Genomic DNA, 19,606 nt, shown 5'->3' with positions numbered 1-19,606 from the left:
ATTGTGGGAAAAAGTGGTGAAATTTAAGGCTGGCAAATTAGAGAACAGTACTATATTCATGTTCATTCCCTGATTTTGATTTTTCTGTAGTTATACCAGAACCTGTACTTGTTCTTAACAAGCACACACTGGAGTATTTAGGAGCTGCACCATAATCTCAAATAATTCAGACAAAAAGTAATATATATATTACGTAAGTTCAATATAGGTTACTTCTTATTAGTGGTGGTGTTGCTGTTTACTGGTCGTAATTAGATGAAACAATTTAGTCCCAAAGGACAATATTAATGATAAGAAATAACGACATACAATAAAGAGGGAAAAGATAAAGTAGTAGCTTCAAAAAAACTCAGGGGACCGAGGTGGCGGGAGAAAAAAAAAAAACCAAAAAAAAAAACCTCAGAGTGAATTTTCACTAAGGACTACTCTGGGTACATTGTCTAAACTAAAAGTTTAGAAATGATTTGCTGGACATCCTGGGCAGGACTGAGCTTCCTTGCCACAGGCAAAAGAAAACAGAAATTCACCTGGGGCTGAGTCCCAGGTCAGAAATCCTGCACAGAGAGATTAGGCTTAAAGAAACACTTTGTTGTCCTGTATCCCTGACAGAAGAGAAGCACTTCAAAGGCAAGCTGAGGCCAGAACAGCTGATTGCAGCAGTTTTGTTCAGTTACAGGGTAGTACAAGCCAAAGTAAGGATAATCCTTGTGTCCTGGGCTAATTTTATACAGCATGGTTACCCCTATCAGGTGCTCCTGGTAATAAACCAGCCAAGAACACTCAAGCATATGGTGGGGTTGGGGGAGCATGACCTTTACCAAACACCATTTGTAAATCAATGTGAAGAGTAACGTTAACCCTCCAGAATCTGGTGGTTTCTAGTATTTGGCTAATTGACTACCTAAATCCTCCGCATTTGTGGGATGTTTCAGCTATACGTAGACACAGCCTCTGAAGTGCACTACACTTTTATCTGTGCTCAATGCATATTAAAGCACAACAGGCACTGGGTAACTTCTCACCTACAACCACAGTAGCTTTAGGTCTCGAGAGCTACCTTGCAATGATTTGAGAAACCATAGCTCAACAGCTGACAAGTTCAACAAAATCTAAGTGGCTTATATAAAAACGTACGGATGCTTTCTTAGTGATGCAGTTTATAAAAATGTGCCTAGCTGCTGTTTAAAGTATACATTTAAGAAACAAAACCTCAGGATTGAAAGCTACCGTAATGTTGAAGCCCATGTAGTAGCTCTTAATCAAACAGCACACATAGCTTAAGATCTTTGTTACTTCTTAATTTTATTCAAAGTATCGGAAACATTTTTTCTCCTTGTAATCACAGAGATTTTTTTTTCTATGTGAGAGTATTTTATGTTAGCACTTGAAAAATTAACTTTCAATATACCTTTCAGCTCCCTGTGGGTCATTTTTTCATAGGAAACAGGTTTTTAATGCAATGAATACCAAGAAATAGATTAATTTGTCCCTGTTGAAATAAATTTATTTCCATGTTTCTATGTCACTAGTATAGTCATTTCATGTGAATAAAAAGAAAATCCCAAATGTTACTCCCACCTTCACAGCAAACGCTGAATGAATTAGAGGCACTGATGTATGAACAAAACTCTTTGGTACAGCACATTGTACTTAGATAATGATCAATCGAAGTTAAATTTAGAACCCAGAAATAAACTCACTCCTATATGGTCAATTAATTTACGACAAAGGAGCCAAGAATATAAAATGGGGAAAGAATAATCTCTTCAACAAGTGGTGCTGTGAAGACTAGATAGCCATAAGCCAAAGAATGGAACTGGATTCCTATCCTACGACATACACAAAAACTGGCTCAAAATGAATTCAAGACTTGAATGTACACCCTGAAAATATAAAACTTCTAGAAGAAAACACGGAGGGTAAGCTCCTCAACCTCAGCCTTGGCAATAATTTTTTTGATTTGACACCAAAAGCAAAGGTAATAAAAGCAAAAATAAACAAGTTGAACTACATCAAACTACAAAGCTTCTGCAGAGCAAATAAAACCATCGACAAAATGAAAAGGCAACCTATGGACTGGGAGAAAATATTTCCCATTACATATCTGATAAGGGGTTAACATCCAAAATATAGAGAGACCTCATACAACTCAATAACAGCAATAAAACCAAACAATCTAATTAAAAAATGGGTAGAGGATCTGGACAGGCATTTTTCCAAAGACGTACAAATGTCCACCAGGTACATGAAAAGGTGCTCAACATTACTAATCGTCAGGAAATGCAAATCAAAACCACAACGAAATATCATCTCACACTTTTTAGAATACCTATAACAAAGAGATAAGGGATAACAAGCGTTGGTGAGGATGAAGAGGAAAGGGAACTATTGTGTGCTGTTGGTAAGAATGTACGTTGGCATAGCCATTACAGAAAACAGTATGGAGTTTCTGTATATATATAATGGAATAGTACTCAGCCATGAGAAAAAATTTATTCCTGCTGTTTGTGTTGAAGAGGAAAGGGAACTATTGTGTGCTGTTGGTAAGAATGTACGTTGGCATAGCCATTACAGAAAACAGTATGGAGTTTCCTCAAAAATTAAAAAAAAAGAACTACCATATGATTCAGCAATCCCACTTTTAGGTACATATCCAAAGAAAATACAAACAAGGTCCCAAAGAGATATCTGCGCTCCCGTGTTTTATTGCAGCATTTTTCATAATAGTCAAGATATGGAAACAGCCTAGGTGTCTATCTGTTTGTGACAACATGAATGGACCTTAAGGGCATTATGCTAAGTGAAATAAGTCAGATAGAAAAAGACAAATACTCCATGATATCACTTATATGTAGAATCCTAAAAGGCCCAACTGAGAGGAACAGAGATTAGAATGGTAGTTACAAGGGGCTGGGGACTAGGGGAAAAGGGGAGATATTAGCTAAAGAGTTCAAACTTCCAGCTATAAGATGAGTAAGTTCTGGGGATCTAATATTCAGCATGGTGACTAGTTATCAATACGGTATTATATACTTGAAAGCTGCTAGAAGAGTAGGTCTTAAATGTTCTCATCACAAAAATGAAATGGTAATTATGCAAAGTGACACAGGTGATAGTTAATGCTATGGTGGTAAACATTTTGTAATGTATAAGTGTGTTGTAAACCTTAAACTTACACAATATTACATGTCAATTATATCTCAATAAAGCCGGAAAAAAGAAAAAATAAATTTTGTGCATTGGGTGATATTTTTATAATGTAGAGAATAATGATTTTTGAAATTTTTTTTCAAAATTTTTTTCAAAATTTTTGAAATTTTTTTTAACAGAAAATTTTTAAAAAGCAGTAACTTTTTATTTAAAATGATCATCGGGCTTCCCTGGTGGCGCAGTGGTTGATAAAAAAAAAAAAAAAAAAAAAGATCATGGATGGGTGAACCACAGTAATATATCACTCAGCAATACACATACATTAAAAGTTACAGTATTTTATTACAGATTGAGACAGCTCTCTCTTCCAAACAGATAACAGTCTATTAAAATTAAAATCTGGACTGCTTATTGTCAGGATCCCAATACATGTTAGACAAACTAAAATAACTAATAAGAAGAAAAAGGACCATTTGGGCATCTAGAATTGGGTCTATTATAAAGTTAATTACTTCTCATGTATTAGAAAATCTGAACTGGAAAAACACAGGCTACTTCATAATATAGACCTATAACATAATGCAAAGAGAAGTAACAAAAGAAGAGTCAGCAGCTCGATGATGAATTTTACATCCTCAAAGAATCTTTGCATTTCCAAGTGTGAGATTCCCTCATCCCTAAGTATTTATATTTTAGAATAACATACCTAGTAAGCTAATGTTTTCTTTTTCAGTTACTTGCATAATTATAATCACATTTCATGCTCACTAAAGTGCAGTTAGAGTCTTAAGGCAAATTTAAGATCTATGATGAAACGAGAAGACTACAATGCCATGATGGAAGGGAAACTTTGGCACCATTACTTAATTATTTTTTAGGTTATTTTTCTACCATTATCCAAATGAATGGAACAGTTACAGGCAATGAGAGCAAAAGTAAAACCTTGAAATTAACTTAATCAAGCAGGCCATTTTATACTGTTGATGTTTATTTGCTTGAGCTCCTTGGGATCAGGCACAAAAGACTTAAATAGAACCATTTCTAGGAAGGAGAAAAGAGGGTTTGATTGTGACAGATTCAGGAAGCATGACTGGCCCTTGGCCAGTAAGAAAGGATCTTCCTCTTCTTTCAACTCTTTATCTCTTACTTTTCTTCCAATGCCCATTACTCTCTGATATAATTGGGATCTGATCTTATATGTTAGACTGTAAGTTTTTGATGGCAAGAACAGAATCTTTACCATCTTGGTACCCTCATAGTACCTAGAACAGGGCCTTGTGAAAAAAGGTAGTAACAACTGTCGAGTGAAACTCTTTATAGAACGTGATAAACTGACCCCCAATTCTCTCAGACTCCATTCAGGCTCCACACAGGCTGTATGAAAAGAGGTCACATCAAGCTTTAGTCCTCCAGGGTCTGTACTGTGTCCGTTCCCTGAGAGAAGCCCTTTCACAGTCAACTGCCAGGTCTGTGGAAATATCTCAAAGATTTTCACATATCTGAGATGCACAAGTGCCACGGACTGAAAATAAATCCAGGTAACAAAATTGGAGATAATGATAGGGAGATGCTTGATGTGAGAAATGTCATAGCTCAAGTAGAAAAAAAAGATTAATCAAGGGATAAGCTCAGTGTGTTAGTAAATGGCAGAGAGGTGAAAAAATCCTCCCAGCGTTATGATAATATGGGCTGTGAGCTTACCCTTGAATCTTCAGAAAAGAGGACTGGAGTTCAATGGTTTACGAGATATTTTTTGGGAAAAGAAAAAAAGCTGTCAGTATAATTCCTTGGAATAGAACATAACTTATTAAGAGGTAAAGCAGTCAGATATCAAGAAAGAAATGGGGTGGACAGCAGACATATTTCCTCTGAAAGAGTGAAGGATGGTACAAAGTGCTATTTATAAAATGTTGTGTTTTCACACGAACAGGCATCACCACATATGAAGAAAAACGGCATTTAGTCATGATAACTCATCCCCTAAAAATGTAAATTGTAGAACTGCCATTTGGAAGTTCTGGCTCCAAAATATGCACTTGTGTTACTTCCCGTTACACTTTGATCTTCTACTAAAGGTCAGACGTTCTTCATGTACACTGAAGGCATAATAGGAAAGAGGGACACTATTTCCTTGCATAACCCTGCTTTTTCCCACTGGACTGACAGAAGATCGTGTACCTCTACACCTCTTTTTCCTACTGCTGTGCCTTTGGCCGTAGTATTCCCCACAACTGGAATGTCCCCTTCTCTCTTGCCTTCAATTTTTCATCATTGCAAATCATACCTTCCCCTTGCAATCTTTTCATCTTTAAATTAATTTTGCTTGAATTCATTCCTCATATCACTGCTGTTCATCAGTGAAGTTTAAGTTATCATTTCATTGTCTCCTTACAATGGATCTCAAGCTCTTTAAGGTAAATGGGCTGTGCGTTCTAACTCGTGTGCACATGGGGATTACAACGTCCTTAACTGTCCTGCTGAAGAACTGAAAAACAGGTTATTTCTAACAGTTCACTGCTAAGAGTATACTTATGAGACTTGATTTTCAGGAAGTCATCTCCTAGCCGTAACTTTTTGCATACATAGTAGTCAGCAAAGATTGATGGTTGCTTAATAGAGAGACTGTGGACCTTCGGATTTGGTGAAGCGAGAGGTCAGAGCCACTGCTACCAACAGTCACTGGTAGATTCACCAGGCACAGAGGCAAGTGGGTAGCACAGAATCCTGGGTCTGCTTCTCCCCAGCATTGACTGTTTACATCATGCACACAGGTAAATTAAACCCTTGAGGAAAAAGCAAAAATGAATATATGCTCTTAAGATGTTTTTATCTAAATAGAAAATCCAGTGTACACATATACACACATCCAAACAATGTAAGTATCAGCAAGTTGCTAAATTTCTGTAAGCCAGTCTGTAAAATGGAGAGATCCCAGTAATCAGCTCATTTGGTTAATTTTAGTATGCAACAAACAAATCTAAAGTAATGTTTTTAGTAATGTGTGTGGTGGTTATAAGCACTTAATTAAATAGCTGTTGTTTTTATTATTATTATTGGTGGTGTTCTCATCATTGACGTGTACTGTCTGTCATTACTATTGTTGTATCAGTAATTTGGACTTTCTGTAGATACATCTATAAACTTCTCTAAATACCAAGTATTGGTGGGGCCGTATTATTGAAATTAAGTACTGAAAAGAGCTGATTATTGGCCTTTAAGCAGTTTCGACTACAGTCTTAGTTATTTATGTCAGATATGAACAAATTCAATTACACTAGTTATGATGGATATTGTTCTGGTCATGTGGAGATAAATGAAGATTAACCAAATGAGAGAAGCAAAAGCTATTTATTCAGGGTTTGCTATAGCGAAGAAGTTGGCCGCCATCACTTGTGTTTTGGCAGAGACTCAAAGGCAGGCACAGGCATGGGAAAGCTTTATAATGATAAAGTGGGAAGGCTTCAGGTGTGCCCTGATTGGAGGCCGCTGGAATGGGGAAGCTGTAGGTGCATTAACGTGAAGTAGGGCATCCCACATGACTGGTTAGGGTGCATTATCTGGCTTTCTCTGGTTGGTCCTAAGTCTAAAGTGGGGACAAATATTTGGGAAGTTGTCAAGTCATAGCCCCTTGGGGCTCACTGTTACAGGGGCTATAGTCTGGCTTCCTGGATTGCTGCTAGAGATAGTAATCTGACTTCCTACAAATGTGATTTATAGCAAGCCGCCTTCCCAGACTGCTTATTGTAGATAATAGGTTGGTTCACTGTACAGGTTGCTGAAAGTTGTGGGTCAGAGTTCCGCTTTTATATACAGTCTGGTCATCAGTACATTCGCATATTCAGTCTTTCAGTTAGAAGCACAGGGGCTGGAGCTGGAGTACACACCTTACTAAATGTGTGGCCTCAGGCAAGCTGCTAAATCTCTGTATGCCTCAGTCTCCCAACTTATCAAATGGAAGTAGAATAGTCATTAGTTTATAGGATGATTGTGATAATTAAATGAGATAACATAGGTAAATCACTTAAAACAGTGCTCAGCACGTAATAAGTATTAGAATTTTTCCTTATTATATGCTCAATAGAAGAATATCTATTGGATGTGGCTCATAGGATATTACATTCCTTCAACTGCCTTTTAAATTACAATAATTCCAACATTTTGTACCAATACAAATTCTACTTTTACCTAAGCTACTGTATTATCTCTAGGAAATTCCCACTAAACAGCAAATATATTTCCTTGGAAGCTATGCTGACTCTCAATTCTTCACTATTTTTTGGCCAGGTGATTTTGCAGCGCCCTTCAGCGGGGGGAGTATATTTCACTACCTCATCCATAGTAAACTTGGTCATGCAACTTGCTTTTGCTAAAGAAATACTTGTGGACACTATGTGAGCAGAAGCCTTAAATGTATTTGCACAATTTGGCTTGATCTCATGTGTTCCTCTGACTGTCATGAGAAATGCACGTTCCATAAAACCACTGCCCCTTTAGCTTGAGCCCCAGAAAGAGTTCAATGAAGCAGATCTAAACCCGATCAGAGCCTAGAGCCAAGTCCAGCCTACCCTGAAGCAGAGCACCTTAGCTGTTCATCAAATCTGTTAGAAAAATAAATGCTTATTGTTATAAGACAATGGGTTTCAGAGAGTAGTTTGTTACACAGCATTATCACAACAGCAACAAGCTAGTGGAGAAGAAGAATAGGTTAAATCTTTCACTCACAATTTTGTCATTACTGGATAAAATGAGCTGTTCATCTCTTTAATGAGGGGAATCTGGACAAGCTGAGAGAGAGAATAATAATGTTTTGATAAGGCAGAAGTGATTTGGAAAGTTAGGGGAGCACTGCCAGAGTGAAATTTTGCTAACTGGGGATGGTAGAGGATTGAGACATTTGAAGATACTAGATTCTTAGAGGAGTTATATTGAGAGCGAGATTAAGTGGGAGCGAGATTAAGTGGGAGCGAGATTAAGTGGAAGCAGACAAGGGGACGGAGTGAATGTTTATTTTACTTTATTGTTTTGAATAGGATAAATGAAAGAGTTAATTTGCCTCCCCAAGGTAAATACTTCCTAATGGCAGGGAGAAACCTATACTCAGAAATAAAATTTATGACTAATAATAGTCAGAAAAAATACACTTTTGAAAAAAAATCTCAATTTCATGCAAGAAACTCAACCAGTTGAATCATGCTGGCTGTTAGCATTTCATATTTATGAGTGCACAAAAGCATGGTCTTTCGAAATACTGTATGTACAATATCTGAACTGCTTTTGCAGTTACAGCATCAGGTTAAAATTTAATTCTATGCAACTCCTGATGATTTTGTTTAGCATATCAGCCTTTGCAGTGAATACAGTCAGCGTAATGCAGCAAAGCTCTTATGTTTTTGTGAGTTGCATGTAGGTAAAGCTTCTGAGTGAAACACTGCAGACAGAAACATTATTTTCCTGGCAATGCAGAACCACTGCCATATGCTCCAAACCAGGCAAGGTGTGCAGTATTATGCATAATTATCTTTATTCATCAGAAATCTCTGGATTTCAGGTGGTGGTCACATTTACCCAGGGGGTGGGCTTGGCTGTACTCCTACCAATCGTAATGCAGTATGTTTCTTTTAACCACTGTTTTTATTTGGCAAAGCAATAAGCTCTGTGTATTCACTGTCAGCATACTGTAGGGCTTAAATAAAATCTGCATTGTTCTAAATAACTACTCTTTGACTTACTTCAGGAACAAAGGGACATTAATGAAATTGAGAAAATGATAAAAGAAAATGGAAAAAGGGTTAGTCACACTTACCAATATTCTGCCTAACACCAACACTGGGTTTATAAAATTTTTGATGATTTTAAAGGTAGAAAACTATCCCAACTTGTTCTGAATGTGTTTAATAACAATCACAGTTGAGCATATTGTTATAAGTTTACTGGACGTTTAAAATTTATTTTAAGTGAACTCATTGGTCATATTTGTTTTCATTTATAAAGTGTATCCTTTTCTTATTGATTTCTAGAAGTTATTTTCCTTTGGGAGAAAATTAATAAGGAAGGAAAAGAGAAAGGAAAAAAATACCAAGAACGCACTTTTCAAACACAGTATCTTACAATGAGCTGGTATGTAAAATCATTCCAGTTTGGAAATGTGTTTGGATTTTGTGTTATGTGGAAACATGGTGCTAGGTGCTACATGGCAGGAGTAGGAAGAAAAGTCAGAGAACTAAGGAACTCAGCAAGAAAGGTGAGAATTTGTTCCTTGCCTTAAAAGGACTGGACCTCAGGAACAAGACGCCTGAGAATTTATTTTCTTGAGTAACTGTTTTAGTAATTTGATATATTCCTTTAAAAAAGAATGAATTTTTCTTGTGCTAGACTGTATTATTGTTCAAATTCCCTGCCTCTCTCTGGGGTGGTGGATCCTTCTGATTGATGGCAGGCTTGACCCTGTGACCTGCACATTTCCACTCTGAAATATTTAAGACACTTCTAGAAGCCTGGGTCTCAAGGTGACAGTATGGCAGAGTACAGCCATGCTGACCCATGACGGACATATGACCTGAAAGAAAAATAAACCTTTTTGGGATTTGGAGGAGTGGGGGGATTTGTTACAACAACATACCTTGATCTAAGCTAAGGGTTTATTTCCCATTCAGATTATATGGAGCAATGAATATAGTTGCTTCTTTTATGGGGGGAATTCTGAAAGATAACGTTCAATAGTATGGTATTCCTAGATTATTGAGAGCCCTTAAAGCTAGTTTAAATAATTTTGAATTTATCTTGTAAGCAATGGAGAGCAGGAGGGTTTATAAACAAAGACAGTGTATCTTCCATTTGGAGCCAGAGTTGATTAGGAGTGATAGTGTAAGCAGCTGTGAGAGAACACGTATTACAATCTTACCAATGAAACTTGAGAAAGCTGATTTAGGATGGTGGCAACAGAAAGAAGAAAAGCAGCAAGAGCAGGTAGAAAAACAAAAACAGAGCATTATTCACTCTCATCTGGCTTTATGCATTGGATAGAAGTTTAAGCTTAATAAAGATTCTGAAAATTTCCCAAACTGGTTATTTCAGACACAATGTCTACCATCTGGGGTGTTTCTTTGAAAACATCTGGATAGTGATTAAATATCATGGCTTCCAAGTAAATGTCTAGCATAGTATATACACAATCTTGGAGTAGAATTTCAATCAAAACAGAATAAAATGAACAATTCCCAGGAATGCTTAGGGTTATGAAATTAAATAACTATAAATCTCACATTTTTCACTTTAACCCAAATGTGGTATTATATATGTATTCATAATAATATCTAACAAGTCATGCTTTTTTTTTTTTTTGATGTGTGTGTGTCTGTGTTTGTTAGAAATCTGATTCAATGCTTTGAGTTGGGAACAGAGGGTCAGGCTTTAGAACTTGTATCCTGCTTGTGATTTCTAACTTCTTTCCTTCCCTCCCTCCCTTCTCCTCTTCCTCCCTCCCTTCCTCTTTTTCTTCCTTCCTTCCTTCCACAACTGTTAGCTGACAACCCACCACGTGCCATATACAACACAGGCATTAGGGATACAGCAGTGAACAGAACAGAGTATTTGCCCTCTTGCAGCTTCCACTGTTGTGAGGAAGAAAAAAATACACACACAAATATGTAACATAATGGCAGGTAGTTAGTCCAAAAAAGAAAAATAAAGCTAAAAAGTATGAGTGAAGTACCATTTTAGAGGGGATACTGAGGGAATTTCTCTTTGTATGTTATTTGAGCAGAGACTTGAATGAGATAAGGAAATAAGTCAAGCAAATATGAGGGCAAATTGACTCAAGCAGAAGTAACAGCAGTGCAAAGGCCCTGAGGTCAGAGTGCGTTTCACATGGTGGAAGAATCAAGGAAGTCATTGTAGCTGAAGAAGAGTAAATGAGTGTGCGATTGGAGGAGGTGCAAACAGAGAGAAACAGTGGCTGAGATCATGAAACAACTTGTAAGATGTGGCAGGGGCCTGGATTTTTTTTTTTTTTTTAACATCTTTATTGGAGTATAATTGCTTTACAATGGTGTGTTAGTTTCTGCTTTATAACAAAGTGAATCAGTTATACATATACATATGTTCCCATACCTCTTCCCTCTTGCGTCTCCCTCCCTCCCACCCTCCCTATCCTACCCCTCTAGGTGGTCACAAAGTGCCGAGCTGATCTCCCTGCTTTTATTTCCATTTCTCTAGGAGGTGGGTCAAAAAGGATCTTGCTGTGATTTATGTCATAGAGTGTGCTGAAGGGCCTGGATTTTCTTCTAAGTGTGATGGGAAACTGATAAATGGTTCTGCGCAGGGGAATAACACCTGACTCATGTTTCAAAATGCTAGATGTGTGGTACTGGAGCCAGGTGCCTATATATGAATTCCTAGCCCTAGGACATTGGTCAAGTTACTTAATTGCTCTGGGTCTGTTTCTCCACGTGCAGAAGGGGGTTAATTATCATAATTATATAGGAATGTTGTGAAGATTTTACAAAAGGTGATCCAGGTAAAGCTATTAGCACGATACCTCATACATACTAAATGCTCAATAAATCGTCTTTAAAGTTGCGTAAGCCTCACTACTGTTAAGTAAGCCTACTAAAAGCCTCACGAGGGAAGAAGACAACTGTGTCAGAATATGCAGTGATAGAAAGTATGGAGAAGACTAAGAAACTGATGGATTATATGATAGAAAATAATTTAATTGTTGAAATAATAATTTCAATAATGGGTGAGAGCAATGGCCAAATTAAAAAATTGCTTTTTTTGCATCTGATTTTACATGTATTACTTTTGCTTATCTTTTTTCTATAAGCTATAATAGTGCAAAAACCAAGTGGAGTAATATGTGATCTTTGACATAAGTTACATAACACATTTAGTAGTCTTGTCTAACTTACTGCAGAAGTGTTAAGAACAGGAATATGTGTGAAGCAATTAACCAAAAACATGTGATTACTTGGCCTCATGTGGTCCTGAAGTTACAGTACTGAATGCTATTTTAGTTAGATCTGTTTCTCGTACTTTGTTAAACTTTTTATCAAAATTAATTTGATGATATATAGTCACTGTCAGTGAATTATGAAAATGGCCTTTTCTTTATAGCCACAGTTGATAAAGACAGTTCCATTAATCGCATTTTTAGTTCAGACTCTAACATTTTTTTTATGTTTAAAACTATAGATCAGCCAAGAGTAATAAATTTAGAGAATGCATACTACCATTGAATAATTTAGTAGGCTGAAAGCCTTACTTCATTTTCCTATGAAGGCCAGTTAGAAAAAAGTGGAATTCCTTTTTAGCTATGTTGTGCATTATTACAATGTTGCCTGGAGCCAAGTTGGGTGGTTAGGTTGTCCAGATGAGTTTTATACAAAATTAAAACGCAGGTAGTTTCAAGTCAGCCCATATGCTTTTAAATATTTGCGTTTGGTGACTTGAATTCCGGGCTGGAGGTGGGTGGGGAGGTGGGAGGAGGGTGTAGCTCAGAGGAGGAGAGTAACATGAAAGCCCATTAGCTAAGATTAGCTTGTAACAGGCTGAAAGAGGTTTTCATACCTCAAGTCATCGGGCCATCCCATCACGAAGCCACTTTAGATGACCATTTGAAATGTCAGAGGAGCGTGATCTCAGCCAGAGAACACTGTTATAATGACTTATAGAGGCACCGGCTCCAAACGGAAACCACATGAACGGTGCCTAATATTTAGCCAGAGTATGTCAGCATGTTGATCAATGAAGGTGTCTTTCATTACAGTATTATTATAATTATTTTTCAGCATTTATATTATTAAGCATATCAAAGGAGGGTCCTATTTACTATTTCCTTTATGAGATTTACACATTAGGAAAAAAGAAATTTCAAGTCTAACAATATATGTACGTATCTAGACTCACTCTATCTGTGAATGTACATTCTTTTACCAGGTCTTCTCTTTCAAGCCAAAAGTAAGTGAAACAACTCACAGTAGTAGTAGTAGTAGGATTCAAATCTTACTCATTCTAGTATCTGAAAGATATCTTCTGTTGAAATCAGCCTAATTTTGTTTTACTAAAAGTACTAGAGATGAGGGATTGAAAGCCAACATTCGCTAGACTAATAGGATCACTATCTATCTATCCATCAAGAGAAATATGTATATTTGATATATATTTATCTGTATATAGGAAGAAGATAGAAAACTTTATTTTTATGTATTTTTGAAAATCAAATATCATTTTCCCTTCAGCTTTGAGGTATAATTTATGAATAAAATTGTAAGATATTTAAAGTGTACATTGTGATGATTTGATATACCTATAAATTGTGAAAGGATTCATCCCACCTTGTTAATTGGAAAACTTTAATTAGAAATTTCTATTTATGTAACAAGATTATGTACAATAGAGATGACTTGTTTTAGGAATCTTGTTGCAAAATAACAATGACGCCATTGAGACGCTTCAGAATTTAGCGAAAAGAATCCTGGAATGGAGAGACAGAAAGGGAATCTTTCCATTTTCAGAAGAAGCTGCTTTCCTCCTTTTGAGTAAGCTTATAGGTTGAATTCTCTAGAAATCAAAGAGCTGTACATATATCATTTCAGGGTACCATGGATATCCTTGAACTCTTTATCCACCATTAAAATATTCCTTACTGGAAAAATATAAGACACTGATAAAAGAAATTGAAGACAACACAAACAGATGGAAATATATACCATGTACTTGGATTGGAAGAATCAATATTGTTAAAATGACCATACTACCCAAGGCAATCTAAAGAGTCAATGAAATCCCTATCAAAATACCAATGGCATTTTTCACAGAACTAGAACAAATAATTTTATAATTTGTATGAAAACACAAAAGACCCCGAATAGCCAAAAAAGAAGATCTTGAGAAAGAATAACAGAGCTGAAGGAATCAGGCTTCCTGACTTGAGACTATTCTACAAAGCTAGAGTCATCAAAACAGTATGGTACTGGCACAAAAACAGACGCATAAATCAATGGAACAGGCTAGAAATGCCAGAAATAAACCCATGCACTTATACTCAATTAATCTATGATAAAGGAGGCAAGGATATACAATGGAGAAAAGATAGTCTATTCAGTAAGTGTTGCTGGAAAAACTGGACAGCTACATGTAAAAGAATGAAATTAGAACATTCTCTAATACCATATACATAAATATGCTCAAAATGGATTAAACACCTAAATGTATGACTGGATACTATTAAACTCCTAAAGGAAAACACAGGCAGAACACTCTTTGACATAAATCAAAGGAATATTTTTTGGATCCATCTCCTGAATGAAACAAGAGCAAAAATAAACAATTGGAACCTAATCAAACGTAAAAGCTTTTGCACAGCAAAGGAAACTACTGACAAAACAAAAAGACAACCTACTGAATGGGAGAAAATATTTGCAAATGATATGACTGATAAAGGATTAATATCCAACGTATATAAACAGCTCATAAAACTTAACATCAAAAAAACAAACAACCCAATTATAAAGGGGCAAAAGACCCGAATAGACATTTTTCTAGGAGGAAATGCAGATGGCCAACAGGCACATGAAAAGATGCTCAACATCGCTAATTATCAGGGAAATTCAAATCAAAACCACAATGAGATATCACCTCACACCAGTCAGAATGGCTATCATCAAAAAGTCTACATGTAACAAAATGTTAGCAACAATGGGGAGAAAAGTGAACCCTATACACTGTTGGTGAGAATTTAAGTTGGTGCAGCCACTATGGAAAACAGTATGAAGGTTCCTCAAAAACCTAAAAATAGAACTACCATATGACCCAGCAACTTCACTCCTGGGTATATATCCAAAAAACAAAAACACTAATTTGAAAAGATACATGCACCCCAATGTTCACTGCAGCACTGTTTACAATTGCCAAGACATGGAAACAACCTAAGTGTCCATCAACACATGAATGGATGAAGAAGCTGTTGTATATATATATACAATGGAATACTACTCAGCCACAAAAAGGATGACTTTTTGCCATTTGCAGCAATATGGATGGACTTGGCATTAAGCTAAGTGAAATTTCAAGTCATAAAAAGATAAGTACTGTATGATATCACTTATATGCGGAATCTAAAAAATTCAACAAACTAGTGAATATAACATAGAAGAATCAGACTCACAGATATAGAGAACAAACTAGTCGTTACCAGTTGTGAGGGTGCAGAGGGGCAACAGAGGCTTGGGGGAGGGGGAGGTACAAAATATTGGGTGTAAGATAGGCTCAAGGATGTATTGTACAGCAAGGAGAATAGAGTCAAAATTTTGTAATAACTGTAAATGGAAAGTAACCTTTAAAAGCTATATAAAAATAAAAAATTTAAAAGATCCATTAGAATGGAAATCTAACAGAAATATAACACACTTTGTCATTTTCATATGGGTATAAAAATTTCTCTGCCTATGAGGATGCAATAATATTGCAAAAACTTAAATTGAAGAGAACTATGAATGTTAAAATGAAGACACCATAATACAATAAGTGGGACCAAGACCAACAGGTTTTATAAAAAACTGTACACTAGCAAGTCTTTATTGATTCCTTTATGTGCTGTGTGAGGCGCAGGAGGCTTAGTGTAACGAGTATCGATCATCATATCTGAACTTTGAATATTCTCTGAGAATCCTTCGTGGGCAACAATAAAATAAATCTGTGTGTCACTTTTGTTGGGTGAACTTTGCTAGTTTTTCACTTGAGGCTGTGCCATTGAATTGCAGGTATGTTTGCGAGATAATTTACAATGACTGATTTAGCAAGACTGATGTCCAACACCAAATCTATTAAAACTGTGATTGCCTCTGCATGCAGCAAAACATATTATCTCACACTAAGATGAGGTTCATTTGAAATTAACCCACTATTTTATCATTAATATATGTCTCATCTTAGGCCACAGGCTTTCCATATTAAAGCACTAAAACCGTTCCTTAAAACACTGCATAAAATTTTAAAAGCACACCTATACACCAAACCAAAGATAAAATTAAAAAACCACAAAAGTTATTTGATCCTCAATGTCTTAACTTTATTATGTTTGCTTCTCCATCCCCTTCCCCAACTGAATTCCTGTAAGCCACCAACTTTAGCTTTTACTTTTTGTTGATGTTTTCAGTAGCTGATGTCAACCCAATGAGTTTTTACCATTTATAGTTATGCTTTTCTCTATAGCAATGCTGCTAAATGGACCTGCTAAATTCTTTAATTCAAAGAAATGCATATTCAAGTACTACACTCCCTTCACGATTGAATGCTGAGAATATGTGACTTAAGTAGAAAATATTAGTCATCACTCTGATTTTATAGTTAGTTTGAGACATAAGACAGGAAATCCATTGTTTGAATGCCTTCTTTGAATTGACCTAGAATTTAAGAAATACATGCTCAGTATTTCAAATGTTACAATCAACAATAAGAAATGGACACAGAATTACAAATGAAATGAAAAAAATAAACATCTTATGAGATCCTTGCTTAAAAATGTTTCTCCATAATGTAAAAAACACTTAATCTCTTGCTTCATGACTTTCTACCTCTTTACTAAATATCTCCTTGTTAAAATCTCACACTGTGAGCTTCCCTGGTGGCACAGTGGTTGAGAGTCCACCTGCTGATGCGGGGTACACGGGTTCGTGCCCCGGTCCGGGAGGATCCCACATGCCGCAGGGCGGCTGGGCCCGTGAGCCATGGCCGATGGGCCTGCGCATCCGGAGCCTGTGCTCCACAGCCAGAGAGGCCGCAGCAGTGAGAGACCCGCGTACCGCAAAAAAAAAAAAAAAAAAAAAAAAAAAATCTCACACTGATATCTTAAAGAAATTGACAGTGTTAACCACATCAATTAGTATTTTTGGATCTCGGTTTTAATTGGTTAGAAAACTAACTTCTGGAACATAGCCTTCTGATATTTAACAATTATTTTCAGTGCTATTACAACTCTTCTTTTATGTCCTAAACCTTTTATGTGAGTAGAGAAATGCACAGTTCTTATCTTGAGGTGCTCACAGTTACAAAATTGAGCAAATATCCTATTAATTATTAGTGGAGTTGGAACAAACTTAAGAAAACCTATTTTAAGCAAAGATAAATTTATATAAAATGTGTAAAAAAGGTTAGGTATTTGTAGTACGATGGATTTCCATTAAAATATGATGGTTTCTTACATGTGCGTAAAGGATGACTCGACATGCAAAAATTTCAAAACTAATGACAAAAAATGAAGTACAATATCTACCCATTCACTTATAAACATATCTATAACCACATGCTTGCTTTTCAAGTCAGGGAGCTTAATTACAAATTATATGTGTGGTCAGGAAGTACTAAAGTTATGCAACTTAAAAAAATTACTATGAAAGTTTTTAAACATACACAATAATAGAATAGTATAACTAACCCCTACATACACTGTAACTCAGATTCAACAGTTGTCAAGATGTTTCCATATGTGCTTTATTTGTCTTTTTCTTCTTTTGTTCTTTGCTAAAGTATTTTAAAGTACATTTCAGACTTCATACATTTTACCCATACATTCTTCAATAGGCATCTATGAGGCTATTTTCTTACATAACCACAATGCTGTTGTCAAACATAAAAAAAAGTAATTTCCTGATATCAATATGCAATTCATGCCCATACTTATACAATATATATTTTTTTAAAAAGCAGTATCTTTTATAATTGGTTTGTTCCAATTGGGATGAAAACAATGTTCACAATTTACTTTTGAGTGTCATGCCTCTCAAGACTTTTTAATCAAAAGTTGATGCCTCCCTCCTTTTTTTCCCCTTCATGTTATTAACTTTTCACAGAAGAGGAATCAATTCTCTTCCTGAGTGTCTGTGATTTAGATTTGTCAGTTAACTTCCTTTTGCTGCAGTTTGTTTCCCTATTCTTTGTATTTCCTACAAATAGAAATAAATGATAGTCTTGATTAGGTTCAAGTTTACTTTTTTGGGGGGGATCCAAGAAATCTTCAAAAATGGTGCTATGTACTTCACGTTGTCTCATATAAAGAGAAAAGCAGTATCTGTTTGTTCCACTTTCAGTAATGCTAAGACTGATTAGAAGATTTCGATGGATCTAGATTTATATGCTAGACTGAGCCCACCATTATGAAGTTCACTAACAATTTTTCATCATATCTTTTCATCCACTGATAATGACTGCCTGAATCTAATTATTTCATGAGAGGTTGAAGAATGGTATTTTCTAGTTCTATTATTCTTTGCACACAAAGCCTTATTATTCTTTGTATACGCATATATATGAAGTCCCTCTTTAGCTAAGGCTATTCGGTTACTGAGAAATACAATTTATAAAGGAAAGACAGCATAAATGAATATTTAAGATATTTAAACCTTTCCTTGTCAATTTTCTAATTAAGGGGCTGATCTTCTAGTTGCTTCCAATTGTATCCTTGGTCGTTGTGTTTTCTATTTTGTCTTCTCCATCCCCTTTTGTAACATTATGAATGCATGGATTTTTATATACTCAATCTTTTACAATCAATCGCATTCATTATTCTTTTTCATGTGCAAATTGTCTCAAATTTGGCCAAGAGATTTCCTTTAGGTTCACTTCTGTATCCCTTTGACATAATCCACTTATCTTTGACAGTTTTCTTGCTTTCTGTTACAACTAGATATTCCAAGGTCATCTCGTATATTTTTCACCCCAGATATGGAATCATTCATTACCCAAAGGAGCTCTGATTTCTTACGGTATTTAAAGACCACAATCTGGGCACTAGATGTACTCACTGCTGTTGAGAAGTCATTACTTTTTTGATGAGAAAAAAATTCAAAGAGTTCATACTTACATTTCCAATTCAAATTTAATATTGCAGTACTTTTATTCAACATTTTGATTTTACAACTGTGTCTTTTTTCTCAAGCTGAATTTGTTACTTAACAGCAAAATTACTTATTTTCATTAATCTATAACATAAAGTAGTTTCAAAATAATAATATTAATGTGATCACTCTCAATTAGACTACTGTTAAAATCCAAGATTTCTTTGTAGTTCTATTTGTCCTTAGAGTATTTTCCCCTAACTCCATATAGAGAAAATAATGTATTCTATAATTTGCTTTTAAAAAGTCGTATCTCTGTGTGCTTTACTACAATTAAGTTCTTTTTTCTTTTGGTTTGTTTTTAATTTTTAGGTATTGCTTCCTGTTTTTTATTTTGTGTTTAAAACACTTAGGAATGCAAAACCATATAACAAGTTTTTTAAAAAAAAACCTTACTTCTTTATATGTCCCTCTACCCTATTTCTTCCTACTCTTTATAAGTAACCATTTTTATTAATTTTTGGTTTATACTTTTAGTGTTTCTTTTTATAAAACTATGCTTATATATGTATCTGTATATAACTCCCTTCTTTCACCAAAGGGAGTATATTTCATATACTATT

Source organism: Neophocaena asiaeorientalis, unplaced genomic scaffold, assembly GCF_003031525.2.
Source record: "Neophocaena asiaeorientalis asiaeorientalis breed wild unplaced genomic scaffold, Neophocaena_asiaeorientalis_V1.1 scaffold171, whole genome shotgun sequence".
NCBI classification, from domain to species: domain Eukaryota; kingdom Metazoa; phylum Chordata; class Mammalia; order Artiodactyla; family Phocoenidae; genus Neophocaena; species Neophocaena asiaeorientalis.
Note: the sequence above shows the minus strand (reverse complement) of the source record.